This window comes from Rhinolophus sinicus, chromosome 14, assembly GCF_057876585.1.
Source record: "Rhinolophus sinicus isolate RSI-liver-muscle chromosome 14, RSI-T2T, whole genome shotgun sequence".
NCBI classification, from domain to species: domain Eukaryota; kingdom Metazoa; phylum Chordata; class Mammalia; order Chiroptera; family Rhinolophidae; genus Rhinolophus; species Rhinolophus sinicus.
Window position 1 is genome coordinate 164,001,112 of NC_142514.1, and position 19,726 is coordinate 164,020,837.

Genomic DNA, 19,726 nt, shown 5'->3' on the forward strand with positions numbered 1-19,726 from the left:
AGTATAAATGCTAATTTTTTTATTTAGGAGAGAGATAGCCAGAAAATCTCTGTGGTGAGAGCTTGAAAGCTATTATATCCTTGTTATTTGGAGGTTTGGCCAGATGTCAAGAGAATTTATAGCCAAACCTCTGCTTTGGTGATGTTTTTGTCCTCCAAAGTAATCCCAAAATTAATGCATCAGAAAGAAATAATATGTTTGCACAGTATATTGTGAGAGCTGAGGCTTTGTTCGTAGAGGGAATACCATGGAAATTCCTTTATCAATAAGGAGAAACAGTACATTTGAGAGTATTTTTGACTTGGGTTAAAGATTTTTCTTTTGTCAGTATTTCTGAAATTGTAGAGGCTCAGAAAATTTGGTAAAATACTCTGTGTGTGTGTGTGTGTGTGTGTGTGTGTGTGTGTGTAGGTAGATAGATATCCATACCAAAAATTAATTTACCTGCTGGCATCCAAAAAGAATAAACTGCTCCAAAACTCACTTCTGCAGCCTTCTGTTGTGTAATTACATGAAACCTCTGGGAGACAGAAGAAAGTTTTCCTGTTCAGGTCCACTTAGATACAGCTGCTGGACTAAATCTAGTGGAGGAGAATTTGCTGGGCAGTTCTGGAAATGACCCAGGTGACAGTCATTTCTAGAACCCACGGGAACCTGTGAGAACCCCAGTACATTGGACAAGATATTTCTTGCATCCAAAGAAAACTTGTTTGTTGAACAACAAGATCCAAAGATTGGTGAGATTTCAGCTAAACTTAAGTAGCTGGGATTGCTGTTCTCACACAGGATTTGGTAATTTGTCCATAACCTGCCAGACACTTTTGTTGTGTTGTGATCAAAGATTTGTTTTGCATTTTTTAAAGTTTGACAAACTGCTTAAAAACAAGGACAGCAGATAAGTACATGAAGTTGTCTGTACAAGATGTTCATTCCTTTGTTTTTTCTTAATAATGAAAGAGCAAAACAACCCTAAGAATCTAAGAGATCGGTTAAATATTCTGATATGGTTAATAAAAGATAGGTCTTTATGTACTAACATTGGAAGGTGTTCACCAAGGAGAAAAGAAGTACTTCATGTATTACAGAATTGTACACCCGAAATCTATGTAACTTTACTAACAATTGTCACCCCAATAAACTTTAATTTTAAAAAAAGTACTTCATGAAAAGTGTTCTCTCTCTCTCTCTCTCTCTGTCTCTCTGTGTCTCTCTCTCTCTGTCTCTCTCAATCCCCTTTCTAATCTAATATATAGAATATTTTCCCATTTATACTAAATATGTATAGTTTTATCAGATTCACATATGCTTAAAAGTTCTAGAGGAATGATATGAACCAATCTAGAGGGGAATTTGGATCACTTTCTTTATATTGCTTAAATGTTTTTTACAATATACTATGCATTTTCCAAAACTTTTAAGTTAGTTGAGCTTTTTATAAAAGAATAAAATAAAAAGGAATTTTTCATGTGCTGTCTTCCATTCCATCAACTGAGAAACCACAAAGAAGACTGAAAAAAACAAACCCAGCAAGATCATTTCAGACCAGAGACTTTTCTGCTTTAGCTTTGGTTCTCATTTTCCATCAAATGCCTCTTTGTTCAACATAAAACTTTGGTCCATCTCATGAACCTACATGAGAAATTCAGGCTCAAAACACTTCCTAATTTGTGGTCACCATGGGTGGCAGCAGAGACTACCAACTCAGTCTCTTGCTTGGTGGAGTCCATCCAGAAGTTCCTGTTGATCCACGCAAGTCCAGGTTCACCTAAAAGCCCACTTCCTGGAATGCCCTGAGCATTTTAATAACAGCTGTCATTTCTTAACCACTGACTATGTCCCAAATACTGTGCTAAGCTATATGCATCGCAAAACCTTTGGAAGGCAGAGATTATCATTCCCATGTTACAGAGGAAGAAACCAAGGCCCATAGTGCTTAAGTAACTTGCCTGAAATCACAGGCTAGCCAGTGACAAAGCCTGTATCTCTATCTTAGCCTACCTGACTCCATTTTCTAATTTCTAGGCTACTTGACATTGGACGTGAAGACCTATCAACTTAATGACCGTGGAAAGCTAATATCCCTCTGAAAGTCTTCAATGTACCCAAAGACTTACTTATTCACCTGTAGTATCTGGCCCATCAGTAATTTTTCCCCTTGGTTTGTACAAATTACTGCAGCAATCAAGATTCATGCATCCCATTGTTCTCTGACATTTAGATATTACAAGCCTTGGACAGTTTTTAACCAAGGCAGCAGAATCCTTTCACAAATGAGTTCATTTCAGGAGGAAAAATCTGTTGGCAAGGAATAAACTGTAACTTGTCAGAGGCATGTATATTATTTTTGGCTAAATTCATGTTTTCCCTTGTCAACCAATAGATGAGCATAAAGACTTTCGTAATATTCATTTTCGTGATTCACTAGCAACAGCATTATGATATAATATCCTCTTAGCAATAAATAATAATTCATAGATCTGGGGATGAGGCTTTTAATGATGGTGCTTACAAGATATTGGCTCATGTGAAACTTTTTCTGGGTTAGACTCTTGAATCCTTTAAATAAAGTTAAATTGAAGGATCATGAGGTAAGCACTTTGGTGATCTCTTGAACACCCATTATTTCCCATTCTCACTGTGTAGTCTACTGGCTGGGGAGTTGATTCCAGCTCCACGAGTGGACTCCGAATAGTCCAAGCCAACTGCCAGGGGACCCCTTTGCCCTCTGGTTTAGACCCAACCAGAACACGGCATTCCCTCGGCCACAAGAATTGGTACAGGAATAAACATGTAGTCTCATTTGGGCAAGTAAGTTATATAGGGAAGTTGACGGGAGCTTCTAGAAAAGTGTCCTTACTCTTAAGAGAGAACCAAAGGAAAACCAGTCTCTCTACGTATGAGTGTTGACTTATCTGGGATGCAAAGCCTGGAATGACTGCAGCCACCCCAATATCACACTGAAGGTGACACAGTATGCACAAGAAGACTGAAATAAGAGAAGCTCAGAAAAACAAAGCTGAAGCCATCAGTCTAAATCAACCTCAGAGCCTGCCCTACTGTTATGCAAGCCAATTTTTTTTTTTTCCGGAAGCCACTTTGAGTTTCTGTCACAGTAACCAGAACATCCTATGTTAGTCAGCTCAGGCTGCCATAACAAACATCATATACTGGGTGGCTTACACAACAAAAATTTATTTTCCTGCTAAGAGCTCTCTTCCTGGCTTGCAGACAGTTGGAGAGAGAGAGAGAGAGAGAGAGAGAGAGAGAGAGAGAGAGAGAGAGAGAGAGAGAGAGAGAGAGAATGCTTTCTGATGTCTCTTCTTTTAAGGGCACTAATCCCATTATGAGTATCCCATACTCATGACCTAAGGCCCAATTGCCGAATACCACCACACTGGGGGTTAGGGCTTCAATGTATGGATTTGGGGGGAGTGGAAAACATTCAGTTCATAACACATCCTAAACAATAGCAGCTACAATCATTCCATTGACCTAATTCCCTCTTTAACATGATATTGTCACAAAACTCTTCAGTAGAGACCTTCTCTTCAGAGATCAGACCATCATCAACCATTCTGTTCAATGGACTAGGAAACTAAGACCCAAATCATAAAGAGCAGATGACTTAAACTTACCCAGAAATATGACCCTGTTTGTCTTTCAGCTTTCTTGCTTTCTCCATAAGGATGTCTAACTCACAGTTACCAAATATGTCCAAATAGGGTTTATAAAGAGTTGGAGCCCACTCAGAAAAATGTATGCATTAATCTCTGTTGATTCAGCTGAGTCTAAATTGAGGCCAAACATCATGCAACCTCCCTGGGCCTATTAATGGAGAAGGATTCTAATCCTAAAACTTTCTTTCAAGGGGCAAACATGAGGCAATTTTGGTTTTGCAGATCTCAATAGAGTAATTAGCATTAAAGCTACTCCCCTTTCTTTTATTTGGGAATATACATTTACCCAGGTAGAATCCATGGCTCCAGGTCTTCTGCAGCTCAGTGTAGTCCTGTGACTAAATTCTTACCACTGGGGTATAAGCAGAAATGATATGTGCCACTTCAGATTACATTTTTATAAGGATGCTGCTAAAATTTTAATAATAGTTCAATCTGGATGAAGTTAATTTTTTCTATTTTTTGTATGTTTGAAATTTTTCAAAATTAATTTTTTTAAAAAGTTGCTTATCTTCTATATCTCTCCCCTTCCTGTTGACTGCAATGGAGGCATGGTGCTGAACTAGCTTCGAACATACAGCCCAGAAAGAGGCCCTAAAGGTTGATAAAGCAATGAGAAAGAAGGGATACCTTGAGGGCAGAATAACCTCCCTGGGTCACTGATTGCCTTGGACTTCTGCAGGAGAGACAAAATATTTTCTAGGTTTAAAATATACTGTTAGTTAGGTCTCCATTAAAGCTGAACGATGAATATCTTCACTAATCATCAAATTTCTCCTAGCTTCACGAACATAGGAGCACAAATTGAATTTCATTGTGAACAATAGTTTTTGTCCCCACTTGCTGCCATGGGACTGTGGCCAACAATTATCCTGGAGATTCTCCAGGAGCATCACACATGTATACAAACAAGGTAGATCAGCTCTCTTGTCAGTAACCACATGCTATCTGAAATTTCTTCCTGGTCCCCTGTTCCTGAGTCCTTTCCATTAGGTACTGCTCCGTCCAATCTAGTGGGGATACAGACCAGAGTTATTCAGGGTTCTGTGGTGAAACAGGAGAGGAAGACCCTTCCCTCTTATGTATTGAATTCTATTAAAAGGCCCTGCAGCAGTGCTTCTGGAGTCTTGGAGCATACCAGTGTTTACTTCTAGCCCTGCTGTTCTTGGTTCTAAGGCAGGTATTGAAAGGGGGTACAGAAGACAAAGCCAGTTGAGAGGTACCTCCCATACTCTGGTTTGCATCTGCCTTCTGATGAGTCAGGCTTTGCCACTGTGCCAAGCTTGTCTGTCTCCTTTCTTTCTTCTCAGGATGCATTGTCTCCCAGGAAGCTACTCATTTTTTTGCAAAGAAGTCTCTGGCACTAAGCATACCAGTTCACTGGCACTAAGCATACCAGTTCACTAAGCTTTTGGAGCAGGGGCTCCAAAAGCAACAGAAAAACACCAAAAATAAAGTGTCTTCATAGTAGAAGGAAGAACGTGCAAGAACCAAGGTTGGAGAGGGCGGGCAGCCGGATGGCTCAGCTGGTTAGAGTGTGAACTCTGAACAACAACAGGGTTGCCGGTTCGATTCCCACATGGGCCAGTGAGCTGCGCCCGCCACACTAGATTGAAAACAACAAGCTGCCACTGAGCTTCTGGAGAGGGGTGCCGGATGGCTCAGTTGGTTAGAGCGCGAGCTCTAGCTCTCAATGCCAAGGTTGCCTGTTCAATTCCCACATGGGATAGTGGGCTATGCCCCCTGCAACTAAAGATTGAAAAGAACAACTGGACTTGGAGCTGAGCTGCACCCTCCACAACTAGATTGAAGGACAACTACTTGGAGCTGATGGGCCCTGGAGAAACACACTGTCCCCCAATATTCCCCAATAAAACTTACATGTAAAAAAAAGAAAAAATCAAGGAGGGTTTGTATGTTAAAAACAAAACAAAAAAAAACCAGATGTTCCCTTGAATTGCTGTTCCAGGTGATATTCCCAGAAAAAAAGATTCTATGTTCAAATTACTTGAGAAAACACAAATACTATAGTTCCTCTCCTCCCACACCCACTAGCCCTTCACAAGGCACATCAGCACATTAAATGTTCCAAGAAGCCCTGCAATAAACCTTTTTGTTTTTGCTTAATCCAATATATTTCCTCAGCACATTTGACCAGAGAGCCTCTGTTCCCCCCTTCCTCCCACCCCCAAGCCCCTGCAAACACCTATTAACATTCTGGGAACCCCTTTGGGAAAATGGCAGTTGTAAGCTGGAGCACTCACCCTCTGCAGCTTTGTGCATAGTGATTTGGGGGATGAGAGAGGGAGTGTGTGTACATGCATGTGTTATGCTGTCACTTGGGGTGTCAGTGGCTGCTTTCAGTAACAGCATTAATGTGGCAGCTCTGAGTGGCATATTTTTCCAAGTGGAGGAGGATGGAGCAGGTCCCTCGGGCTGGGAAACACTGAAACATTTCCCCCACAGCATGCCAGGGTTCCACTACCAAGAAAGTTGCCAGGGTAAGCATTGGCACGGACAGCCCATCAGACAGAATTGCTCCTTTTTGGAACTGTGGAATTCACACCCACTTTGAAGCTGGCTTGGGCGCCTGCCTCTCCCAGCTGGTCCCATTGAAGGAATCAGCTTCCAGAGTGTCTGAGCTGCTTGAGAGATACAAGAATCTCAGAGACCCAGAGAAGCTGTCCTGGAAACAATGCAAATCTCTGTTAAAGGCACTCTTTTTTAAGAGAGAAACACAAAGCTCCTGGACCTCAGAGTTCTTGCAGAAGAGGCTGTTGAAGCCAGAAACTGCACAAGGATTGCGCAGGAAGAATTTCCACAATTCACTTGCCTGTATTTGGCCATGAACACTCTGCTGAACAATAGAGGCACTGGGGTTTTCTGGAAAGAAAGAATAATACAAAGAGCAAGGCAAAGCCTGGAAAAGCAAATGCTTTGTCTCCTGGGCGTAATAGATCTCCGGAGACATGTGAGTCTAAAGAAAGCTTAATTAAATTTAATGGACAAACCTCTTGGTGCTAGGAGGCATTTTAATGTGGTATTTCGGTTCTGGGTGGACAAAAATCAGTCTTCCTTGCCTCGCTGCTCTCTCCTTTAAATGAAACAAACTTCCTGATTAGTGCCATAACTCTCAGGATTGCCATGTCCTATCTGCTGATAACTGATAAGGACACCTGAGGGGTGTCGATCGCTGGATCTGCAGGACACTGGCCACATATGTCAAAAGGGAGTTCCCTACATGGTGGACAGCAGTGTCGTGGCCATCTAGGTACTTCCAGTGTCTCACAGGGCCCGACGTGAAGGATATTTGATGAGTGAATAAAAGAAGGAAAGAAAGAAAGAAGGAAGGAAGGAAGGAAGGAAGGAAGGAAGGAAGGAAGGAAGGAAGAAAGAAAGAGTAGGAGGGAGGAAAGGAGAGAGACAGGGAAAAGGGGAAGGAGAGAGGGAGGGAAAGAAGGGCTGTAGCTAGAGAAAGTTTCTCAGGCATAGCCCAATGAGAGAGCAGAAAAGAAAGGGTGTGTTTATTTAGAAGAGAGCACAGGTAGAATTCCTATTGTGATCAGGTAATGCTTCTTCCCATCCCCTACCCTCCTCCCAGCTCCCACGCTGCCCCTGTGACTCAGGAGAAACTGACCCTACTCCCAGGTAGGTTTGATTGGCTGAGGCTAATTCCATCCTCTTGCAAATGATTGGTTCAGGAATGATCCTATGATCCATTTTGGGTCAATGGAATGCAAGGAAAGTTTTCTATGGGTTTCTGGGAGTTTTGTATTTGTTTTTTTTTGGTCCCAGGAGAGCACCCAGTTCTCTTTCTTTTTTGAGGCCTAGAAAGATTACTGCCATCCCGCTACTGGTGTAAGAATGAGACCAACACAGAGTGAGGTCAAGAGAACGAGTGAGGTCAAGAGAACAACAAAATGTAGATGCCGCTGGATGAAATACACCTTGAAGCCCATCTGACTCCCAGACTTCTAGTTATGGGAGTCAATCAACAACCTTATCTTTCTGATCACTTTGAGTTGGATGTTAGGTTATCTGCAGCCAAATGTAGCCTAACTGATATACCCTCAATGTCTACTTCAAAGAGCCGGAAATCACAACTAGATTAGCAGTGAGTAGCTCTGCCACCCTGAGCCCACCACTCCAAGCCTACCAGGCCCTGTGATGGACGGTCATTGGCCACACTTGACCCTTTGTAGATTGGTACTCACAGTAAGGGACTTGAAAAAAAGAAGATATTAAAAGAGCTCTACCGAGCGCTGCTTCCAATTGACTGTGTGACCTTGAGCAAGACACTTAACCTCTTTGAGCCTCAACCTGCCCCAGTCCATGCCAAACAGATTAAATGAAGATTAATGAAGATTCTTAACGCATACATTCTCACAGAATTTCTGGGAAGATCACATGTAAAGTAATTCTGAAGGGCTGCAAATCTCAGTAGAGATGTTGTTATTGTCTTTATCTGATCTGTTTTTTCATTCGTTTTTATCTCCTCAGTCTATGCCCTGGGCAATGCTAACATCTGATAAGTTAAGCCTACATTTAACTTCATCATACAATACTGACTCCAATTTAACCTCTATAAGCTGTTATTTCTACCCATCTACTTTCAAATTGGATTTGGGGTACTCAAGTAAGGAAGGTGGGGAATCATTGTACTAGAAAATCCAAATGAAGAGCTACTGTAATTGAGCCTGAAAATTTATTTCTGAGCTTCCCAATAGCTAAAGAGAAAAGTAGAACTTATTTTGAAAGCCAGTATCATGCAAAGCAACATACCAGGCACTGTGAACGCTACAAAAATGAATAAGACGTGGCTCCTGCCCTCAAAGACTTTACAAGATAATAAGGGGGAAAAAATCCATCAATAACAATATGAGGCATTGTTAAGTAATACAAGTATTATTAATTACTGTCTACAGAAAATCCATGGGAGTAGTTAGAAAAGAGAGAGTAACTCTGGCTTTGGGAAAAGACTTAATGGAAGCAAACATATTTGAACTGGGCCTTAAGTGGCGTTGGAATCTGCTCATTGAAGATTGGTGGGAGGGCATTTTGCCATGAACGAGGTAGTTGCATACAGCACATTTAAGGGGGAGTAATACATTTGTTCTGGAGTGTACTAGGGTGTGTGTGTGTGTGTGTGTGTGTGTGCACGCATGAACATGTGCACACCTATGTTCATATGTGTACATTAGGTACAGTAGGAGATAAGTTTAGGGAGGGAGATTGGGGTCCATTTAGAACAGTCCTTGAAAGCCATGCTCAGGACTTTGAACTTTATTCTGTAGGAAATGAGGAAAAGTAATTGACAGCTTTTTGATAGGAGAGTGACATGATCATAGTTGTTCACCAAATAATATATTTTTGGTGGTATTTTCCCCCTGAAGATCAAAATTGAAAGTGTGGTTCTGCTGTGGGCTAATATATTTCCATCAGAAACTTATCCTTCCCCTGTGCCATTCTGTGCTCACTTGACAATTTTTCATTACATTGATTCTAAGTCAGTTATTCCCAGAGAAAAAGACAGAAATTCATCATCTTTCCCTTTATGATTTTCTCCTCTGTCATCAAACACATCAGCAGGCATGAGTTTTATCATAATTCAATTCCCGCCTTCCGCCCACCTTAATTACATGCATTTTCACTTGATGGTAATTCATTGGAGTATTCAAAAGATCAGGAAGTTAAACTTCTGTTTGCCTTGGCAACTCTTTTGGGAGAGTTCCTGCATCGATGCACACAGGGCAGGAAGTCCTATTTTTCTGCCTTTCCATGAGCAAGAGCCAGAGAGATGCTTTGTGGCCTTGAAGGCTCAGAATTTATCCAACTGATGGAACCCCAGAATTCAGCGTTAGAGGAGCTTCAGGGACCATCTGTAGGGATATAATGAAGGGAAAAAGTACTGATAATTGTTTCTTACCAGAAATCAGCACCAAGAACCTTGCTTTCCCTTCTCCAAGACCTTAACCTTGACTCCAATCATTGTCAAGAAGGTATAAGTGAGTTGAAATTTGTTGATTGATCACTCAGGATCAGAATCCTAGGATAAAACTTGAGTTTGCCCACTTTTTCCATGAATTTTTAGCCCATCACTCTTTAACTGAATGTACTACTTGAACAGCCATCAAATTTAAAGTTATATAAAGGTCTTTTAAAAAGGCCTCTCTGATACCTCCAGGTTGCATTAGATGCCCCCCCTCCTCCATGCTCTCATATATAATGTCTTGTGCATCTCCTTAGTATACTATGAATCACATGCTGTTACAATAGCTAACATTTGAGAACTTAATGTGCACCACGAGTTTTATATATATTGTTTCATTCAGTCTTTCTAATGACCTTCCAAGGCAGATCCTATTATTATCTTTATTTTAACGATGAGGAAGATGAAGCAAAGTATAGTTAAGTGACTTGCCCAAGGTCATACAACCAATAAGTACTGGAAGTAGTTTTGGAAGTAGTTTGATTTTTCAATGGTCAGACAGCAACTTTTGCTCTTAAGTTCTCTCTCTCTTTTTTTTTTTTTTTAAGAGTTAATTGGGGAAGGGGAAAGGACTTTATTGGGGAACAGTGTTCCAGGACTTTTCCAAGTCACGTTGTCCTTTCTATCTTAGTTGTGGAGGGCGCAGCTCAGCTCCAGGTCCAGTTGCCATGGTTAGTTGCGGGGAGCACAGCCCACCATCCCTTGCAGGAGAACCGGCAACCTTGTGGTTGAGAGCCCGGCGCTCCAACCAACTGAGCCATCTGGCCACCCGGGAGCTGAGCGGCAGCTCATTGACTTCACTCTACTTGCAGAGGGTGCAGCTCGCTGGCCCATGTGGGAATCTCACAGGCAGCCCCATTGCCCACAGCTTGCGCTCTGACCAACTAAGCCACCCATCCACCCCAACTCTTAAGTTCTTTGATATAATGTTCCGATGATCTATTTCAGTGTCTGCTGCCCTTCTACTTCTGCCCAACTCACTCCATTTCCAACTGAGGTGATGGGGAGGTTGGGGAATTCCCTGGTGTTGGTTTTACCCATTCTCATATCTTTATTGCCCATCACAGTGCATGGTGAGTGGCAGGTGTTTAAGCAATGAAAGGTTGCTACAAGGATGAATACATGAGAAAGTCAAGTGGTAACTTTTCCTCCCAGACTCACTGGTTTGTATGAAATCTGTGTCTTAATTCCAGTTGAAAACATCACGGTTTTTCGAAGAGGGAGAAGAGTTGCTACTATGTATCTCTATTAACTTGGAAATTTAACCACAGACATCTTCTCTATATGTCAGGTGACCCAGTTGTGGGAAAATTTTCAAGAAAAGATCGTAAAGAGAATTTGAAAAAGAAATATTTTTCTAAGCTTTTCCCCAAAGAAACATATCTCCAGCCAGATTGGACATGTACAGTTTTCCTTTATTTTGTAAGTAAAGGGGACCCATTTCTGAAACCACATGTCCAAGTCTTTGCACAAGCAAGGATGGCTCCTTTTCTCCTCCTCCATTGCCCTCACTGTTCTTCACCCAGCCCATTAGGGACACGGGGACCCCACCTCCACCCCTCACGTGGATCAATCCAAAGGAAATTCAGGCCAGCACTTTCTCCCTGTTTTGCCTGGAAATTCTTTCCAACTTGCATCCCAAACTTGTGCCAGGGACCAGACATAATTTTGACATATGTATCAGGCTGAGGCTTCAAGGAGACATCCAAGCTCAGAGGATAATTGTCTTCTTGGATCTGAGATACAGGAAATAAACAACTGAAGAATGAATTATCTTCCAAAGAAGACCACGGCTAATGACACTGGGAGACTCAGGAGTGCGGTGGAATCCAAAGGAGCCGAGCAGAGTCTCAGCTCCTGGCCCCTACTTCCTTTTCCCAAGCTGCCCAGGAGCCTTTCTTGCAGAGGGCCGCTTCTTCAGTGATAACGCTTTACCGTCTCTACAAGGGTGGCAGGAAACAGACACGGTAGTTTTAAAGATGAGCGCAGAATTCCTCTCAGGAAGAGGGAGGCAGTTAGGTCTTGAGGATGAGGCCGCCTGGACATGGCAGGAGTGCATTGGGAGGGAGGATAAAGAGAGAAGAACCACAGACAGTGGTCTTGGTGATAAACAGGAAGTTGAGGGTTGGGAGAGAGAGGAGCAAACTGGACAAGGGAAGGGAAATTGAGATCAATGCAGCAATAGAAGTGGGTTCTCCTAAAAGAACTTCCCAGTATTGGGAACACGCAAAGTGCTTTTAAGAACAATGTCTAAAGTTCCATTTTAAGTTATTTGCTGAACTATGAAGTCATTCTCTCTATTGCTTCAAACTTCAAGAGGCACTTGCTGCCTCCCAAGCCTTGGGCCAGGAGTACAGGGGGAAGAATGAAATTGGGGGTGATGCCCAGCGGGGTGACCCAGAGCAGAAAAGGAGTGGTATGCATGGAAGGCAAAACAGAGCGGAGCTGTTAAAGTCAGCAAAAACAGGAATTCAGTTCAGGGGTAACTGTGGAAAATCTGAGCCGTCCCAAGAATCACCCCTAAGATATTGAGAAGTACCCTGTGTTTCCCTCCATATGTTAGATGAGAGTTTGAGGGTGGAAAAAAATCTCAAAAGCCAGCGTGTTGTCAGCAGGCTGGATGACTTGGAAATATCCATGTAGCTGATATTTGAATTAGATGTGCATGACATGTTTCTTTAAAATGCTGTAGTGATACTTTTTTCCCCTTTTAAATATAATATAACTTTTCTGATAATACAATAATTTGGACCCCTCTTCTAGGGTTCCAAAAAGCCCAAGGAAGGATGGGTGAGAAGTGTTTTTGTATCATGTTTTTTCCCTCCTAAAAGAAGATTTAATATTTTAAAATAAGAAACTCTTGACTTAAAAGACCCTTGGTTTGCTTCTGATTCATTGGAACAAGGATTCAGTATTAGTGAATCACTATTAGTTGTGATGCAGTCCGTGAGTTACTGGTCAGCTTACATCAGATCTGATTCATTTCACCTCTTTACTTGTGTGTGTGGTAAGGGGAACAGAGGGCGTAACATCAGAGCTGTTAACAGAACAGCCAGTGTTCCTGTCTGGGAGACATACTGTCGTCACATAAACGTTCTGGATGAGAGATCTTTCCGACTCAGCCCCCTCCACACGTGGGATGTGCCTGCCTTTTGATGCTTGTTTTGATGCTCTAATTTCTTCCTCTGCAGCCTATGTTCTCCTTGTGTTTGGGTGGAGATATACGCTAATGAAGAGAGGCAGGAAAATATGGGGTTTGAAGAAGAAATCAAATACCTGAAAATAAGTCATTTCTTAGAGTTCAGATGTTTGTGAAACTTTAAGAGAAATGAAAAAGGACATTTTTTTGGAGTTGAAGTTTTCCTTCTGAGGTGCCCCCCTTCCACACACACGATGCCCTATTAGCAGATTCCCACTAGCTTAGCAGAAGCCATTTGGTGACTGCTAGAACCCTGCAAGAGCTGGAGCTGGGGCAGACAGGAGACATGACACAATAAGCATTTCAAGAACATCTCACAGTGTGATCATCAATGTGTAATATGAGCTGGGGTTAGTTAAATAAGATGTGAAAGCCGTATTAATGACCCTTTTGGCTGGCCAACATAGCATTTCGTTTTCCTTTCCAAGGAGGCAAAGAGAGGACCGGCAAATAAATTATAGATGAAACCCCCATCATATGTTTATAAATACACTAACATTAGCATTTTACTTCCTCATAAATCTGCGGCAAACACTCAGGCACAAGATAGAAAACCCTGTAAAACAATGATATATTCTCTGCTTGCAGGCATTGACTAGTGGCCCATTCACTCTCGGTGCTGTTCTTCAAACACGCTCCCTTCGCTCATGCCCCCTCATTTAAAATCCATTTTAATTTAAAGATGTGCAAGGCAGTGCTCGTGGTACATTTACTCATCCTAGTTATACATCATGGAGCAAGGAAAAGAAAATTGTTTCATCTAGAGATACGGTTCAATGTGGTCACCACTGAACAGTGGAGTAATTACCATATCAGGCCCACTCAAAATGCACTCAGGGTGTTCTGTGACCTATCATTTGCTAATCTGCATAGTGAAGTATAGCTTCATAACTATAAATTGCTGACTTAATTAAAACCAGGACCTTTCTGTCATTTAATTACAGGGAGAAAGGTTATTGCTTAAATGCAATTTTCCAAATGTGATTTCTTAACAGTTATTAACTGCTTCACCATCATTTATTGTTTCAGATTTTTCAATTTGAAAATACTCCCCGTGACAGAAGTAATGACTTCATGAAAAACTCAATCTAGAGGGAAGCCAGCCAGCCCATTTGTTTCTCATAAGTGGAGCCGACAGGAAACTGGAAAATGTCACCGAAGGATCCTGGGATGGCTCTCACTTTCGGGGAGTAATTAAAACCCCGTAGGTTGTGTGAGCAATGGGGAGAGGTTGTTTGCGGACATTTTAAAGGCAGTCCCTCCCTTCCATCCTAGCTGTGTGTTTGCCTTATGAAATATGGTGGTGACAGGGGTGGGACTGTGCTAAGGCCAGCATGGAGCAATGTGAGCCGCAAGGGGACCAACGATAGCACTTGGAGTCAGCCAGCTACTCGGACCCAATCTCAATGTATATGTGCTCTTTGCACTACTCCTGCATCTAGGATTTCTTCTCGCGCAGAATGAGAACCACTACAAATTTGGACATGGCAGGGAGACACACAATGAAGAGAATCGGCCACATTTTCTTTCATCCTGTGTCTTTCTTTAATCCTTGGATGGTGGTTTCTTCTCTCTTTTCTTCATGTCTTAATACATAGCCTGAAGGTCAGGCTGGTAGACATTTAGAGACTCCAGGAATTGAGGACAGCGACCAAAGTATAACAGGCTTCAGATGAACCAGAATGGGGAAGCTGAGATCCAAGGCTGCTTTGCCTCTAGTGGCCCCCTGGTCTGTTTCTCTAAGGGTTTCTGCTGATGCTTTTTCTCTTTATCTTGACCAGTTTTCCCCCTTCTTTGTTTCATACATGGTCCCACGTGGCAGCCATCATGACTCCTCAGCTCCACTCACCACTCCACACCACTCACCACCAACATCTGTGTCTCTTAGTTCAAATTTCTGAAAGAAGTAATCTGGTTGCCTGAATGCTTCCCTATTTAAAAAAAAAAAAGTTAGCACATCATGAATCATTGGCAAGCTGCGCCTTTAGACAGGGCAAGCAATAATATACATATCTAGGACAGCGGATCAATAATTATGATCTCTATTTGAGAGCCAGGAGACTAAACTTCAGAGAGCTTAAGCCACTTGCTGAAGTTCACACAGCATTTATGCAGCTGAGTCACATCTACAGTCTCTTCCAGTCAGTGCTTTTTCCAGGAGCTAGACATACTGAACTAGTTTAGGAGATTACTATCATACAGACACACACACACACACAATTATACATTTTTATATTTGTTACATTTCATTTTAGCAATAAGCATCAACATTCCCCCTCTAACAACTGAAAAGAGTACAGATCTTCTAGTTAAAGGAGAAATTACATTGTTTTAAAATGAGAAAAGAAACTATTTTTCTTTGAGTAGTTAATATAACTAAAGCTCTCATTTATACCCTATTAGCCAATCTATTGACTATTAATATCACTTAATCAGAAAGATGGTGGAGGAGAGAACTAATATACATTCAAGATTTTAACTCGGAAGCCAGATGCTACGTTTTTTGTTTTTTTTTTTTATAAATGCACACCAGTGACAGAGTTAATTTCATTCTTGCCATGATTGCTTTATGTGGCAGCCCATATTTTAGTCTAAAAATTAGGCTCCAGCATGAATGGGATCCAAAAGTGCCCTAGATGACTTGATTTGAATCTGGGCAGAGGAAATGATTCAAATCCCATCCCACTATCACCACCACCACCACCACCAGACATGATGTGGTTTTGGAGAAACATTGCCCTACATTTTATGAAATGAATGGTTACCATAAAATATTGTCCAGAATGAAACGTGTGATATGCACAGAGGCGAGGGGAAGACAATTCCTGGATGTGTATACTGCTGGCTTTTTTATTGGTAGGTGCCTCCGTTTGGCCTACCACACTGTGGCTTTATAGCATCAAGTACAACAACAGCAAGCCACAAAACCACACAAACCTTGCCTACACGGGTCATTTCTGTGCTAATCCTGCAATTTAAACAGGTCCGCTCACTCAAACCTTCTGCAGAGAGACAACTACTTTGACTGATTCTGGACCAATTTCTTTTCCGCCCCCACCTGTCAGTCTGGTCTTTTTGTCATTATTTGTTGTTGTAGTTTTTGTAAAGCTTTACTGAGATATTATTCACAGACCATACAATTCACCCACTTAATGTGTACACTTCAATGGCTTTTAGTATATTCACAATATTATGCAACCATCACCACAATCAATTTTAAAACATTTTATCACCCCAAAATAAACCGCTCACCTCTTAGCAGTAATTTCCTGGCTTTCCTAGCCCTAGGCAACCACAAATCTGCTTTCTGTCTCTAAATATTTGCTTATTCTGGACATTTCATATGAATGGGATGATAATACGTGCTCTATAACGACTGGTGTCTTTCATATAGTGTAATGTTCTCAAGGTTCGTCCATGTGGTCGCATGTATCAGTACTTTATTTCTTTTTGTGGCTGAATAATAATATTCCATTGTATGGACATACCAAATTTTAGTTATCCACTCATCAGTTGGTGGACACTTGGTTTGCTTCCACTTTTTGGCTATTACGAATAACACAGCTATGAATATTCATGTACAAGATTTATATGAGCATATGTTTTCAGTGCTCTTGAGTATATACCTGGGAGTGATGAGGATTACATTAAAACTACATAACAAAATTTCTTGAAATTATTTTTATGTATCTCCCTCGCTCTTTCTACTTCCCACCTATATAGAAGGGCCCCTGAAGTCCTCTTCCCTCACTCAAAGCACTGCCTAACACTCACAGCTCACAGAGTCCCTTTCTTTCCCTTCACCATTCTTTCTTCCCTTATCTATTCTTTCTTCGGGTCTGTAGTTCCCTGTCCTTCCAATTTAAATTTTGCTGCCTCACTTGCTTCTATGTTTTCTCTACTACTTTCCTTTATCTGCACTAACACAGCCAAAAGCTCTGGCTGGTGAGTGTGCTGGAGAGCGTGTAAGTGTGTATGAGTATGCAGTGGGGGCGGGGCACTGCCCCTGGGGGGCAGGGAGTGGAGGGGGAATGATTCTATGAATGATTCTATGAAATCTGTGTCCTTGAAGTGTAAGCTCTTTACAAGGGGAAAGTCGCATCCTGAATGAGCTGAACTATAGCAACCATGCCATCTCTGCTTCCCAGCAGGTAAGCCCAAAGTCTTATGTCTAAGTCTTATGTAGTGAAGAGAGGTGATGGGAGAGTTTGCGGATCTGTGAGACCTAATTTCAGACTACACTGAATTTTTTCCCTGTGGGAAGGAGACACGATGATTTTTTATCTGCCCAACATCTCTCCCATGCCTAACCTCTCCTAATAATAGATCATGCTCCTCTTGTGACAGTCATAACCCTTCACTGTCTGGTGACAATAACTGACCAAAGAAGGTGGCCAGGTCACTCAAGGCCAATCAGAGTGTATTCTCAGGGATTTTTCCAAATATAATCTGGGGGAGAAACAGCTCTTTTTAATCTTTGGTAGCAAGCTGTAACGACGTAATTCTGGAGTAGCCCAAGGTCATGCTTCCTGTTCTTTGGAGAATCTGGTCTAGAGACTAAAGACAACATGCAGGGAGAAGTGGAAAAGAAAGGAAGAGAGCCTTTCCTGGAGGTGGTCCTCCTGGCAGTGGAGTTCCTAGTTCCCACTTTCCCTGCACCAAGCTCCACCCTACTTTTTCCACAGTTTGAGTCCATGAACTAATGAACTTTTTTGCTTAGCCAATTAAAGTTGAGTCTGTGTCCCTTGCATCCAAAGAGCCCTGATATGAGGAGTCAGCATTTGCATGTGCAAAGGGATTGGAGGTTCTAGATACATAACATGTACTCTTCTATTTGCATGAAGAGTGTAACACAGCTATAGCTCTTTACTCCTGTCTCGTCTTTCTCTGCGTGCTTAAATAAAATATTGAATGACTCACTGCCTTCCATCTCTTGTCTGTCCAGTTCCTTGAAAGCAACCTCTGCCTGGTTGTGTTGGGAGCAGGTATTCTAAGCATCATTCACTGTCTACAAGTTAGAGGGCATTTGTAACTGCCACAAAAATGTGGATTCAGACTGCTTCCCTTCACTTTCTTATAATGTCACATAATATTTTCATTTCATATATTACACATTAGCCACAAGATAGGCTATCCGTTTCATGAAGGCAGAGACTACAAAATGACCTTTTAAGATGAGGTGATTTGACAATTCAAAAGCATTCACATACATATTTTCAGTCCTTGGAATACATATCCATATGGCACAGTCGTAAGTTATATATGACCAAACTTCTTAATCTAAGGAATTGGTATTTTTTAAACAAGGAGGTGTTAAATCCTCTTCTATTTGAGGAAAATTGCAGTACTCAAACATCCACTTTCTTTTTCCCCTGAATCTCAGTGATATGAAGCTTGGGAAAATTTCTTTACCACCAACCATGCCACTGAAGCCGGATAGAAAATGGATTCAAGCCACGCCAGTGTCTCCATATTAAATTTGGAAGGTGACTATGGCTACACTTGGCATCACTCTAATATATTATTTGGGTGAGTCTGCACCTTCCCCCAAAGCAAAGTTTCTTTAAGTTCAAAAACCTTAATTCATGGAGCTCGGTTCCCAGGAGAGACCCTAGCATCAGGAGGAAAGCAATTATATTAATAATGGCTAATATTTTTAAAGCGCCTCCTACGTGCTGACACTCATACCACTTTCATCAATGAGGCTTTGGCCTCCTTGGTCTTCTTTCTTCCCTTGAACTTGCAGAATCTATTACTGCCTTTTCAGCTTTGCACAGTTTTTTTTTGCCTGGAATGTTCTCTCCCTGGCTCCTTCATGACACTGAGGTCTTCAGCTCAGATGTCATCTCCTCAAAGAAGCCTTCTGACTACCCTGTTCCAGTTCTCTATTGCCATGTAACAGACCATCCCCAGAACAGTGGCTTAAAACAGTAATAATCATTTATTTGGCTCAGATATCTGAGGGGATGGGGGCTGAGCGAGGCATTTCTCTGGGTCTCTCATGTGGTTGCTGTCCAATTGGCATCTCAAAGTCTTCTTCATCTTACACCTGGTGCCTGGGCTGAGAAGTCTCAGAAAGCTGGGAACTGGCACAGCTGACTGCTCAGGCATTTTTCTCTTTCTCTGTGTGGTTCCTCTGAGTGGTCTCACTACGTGGTGGCCTCATGGTAACTTGATTTCATATATTCAGCTGAAGACTTGTAGAGTGAGGGTTCCAAGAAAAACCAGCAGAAGCTGCATGGTGTATCACTCTTTTGCATCTTATTCTTCCAGGAAGTCTCAAGGCCACCTCCATGCAAGGGGACGGGACCTAGAGTCCACCTCCTAACGGGACGAGTGTCAAAGAATTTGCAGACTTATTTTAAAACTGACACATACCCACATATCATGTTCGAAATAACCTCCAAAGCATTCTATCACCTCATTTTGTTATAACTCTTTTCATAGTTTGTAGTGCTATCTGACATATTTTCTTATTGATTAATTATCTCTCTAACTCCTCAAAGCATGCAAATTATGAGAATAGGGGTCTTGTGTCTCATTTACCACTGTATCGCTATGTTTAGTAGAGCAGTGCCTGGCATTTAGTGGACAATAAATACGTATCGAATGAATGAATGAAAGATAAATGATAAGGACTATTCTGAAGTGACCATCTCATCGAGATTGATAGCTGTGGGCTCCAATTTGGATGAAGATGGACCCTCCTCTCCTTCCCTTTTCTACTCTCTTCTCTTCACCTCCCTTTCTCCTCCCCTGCAAAAATAATTTCAAATTCCCAATAAAACGGTATTCAAACCTTGAATTCCTAGCAGAATTGTGATCCATTAGAGCCAGGTTTCCTTACCTTCTTTTTTTATG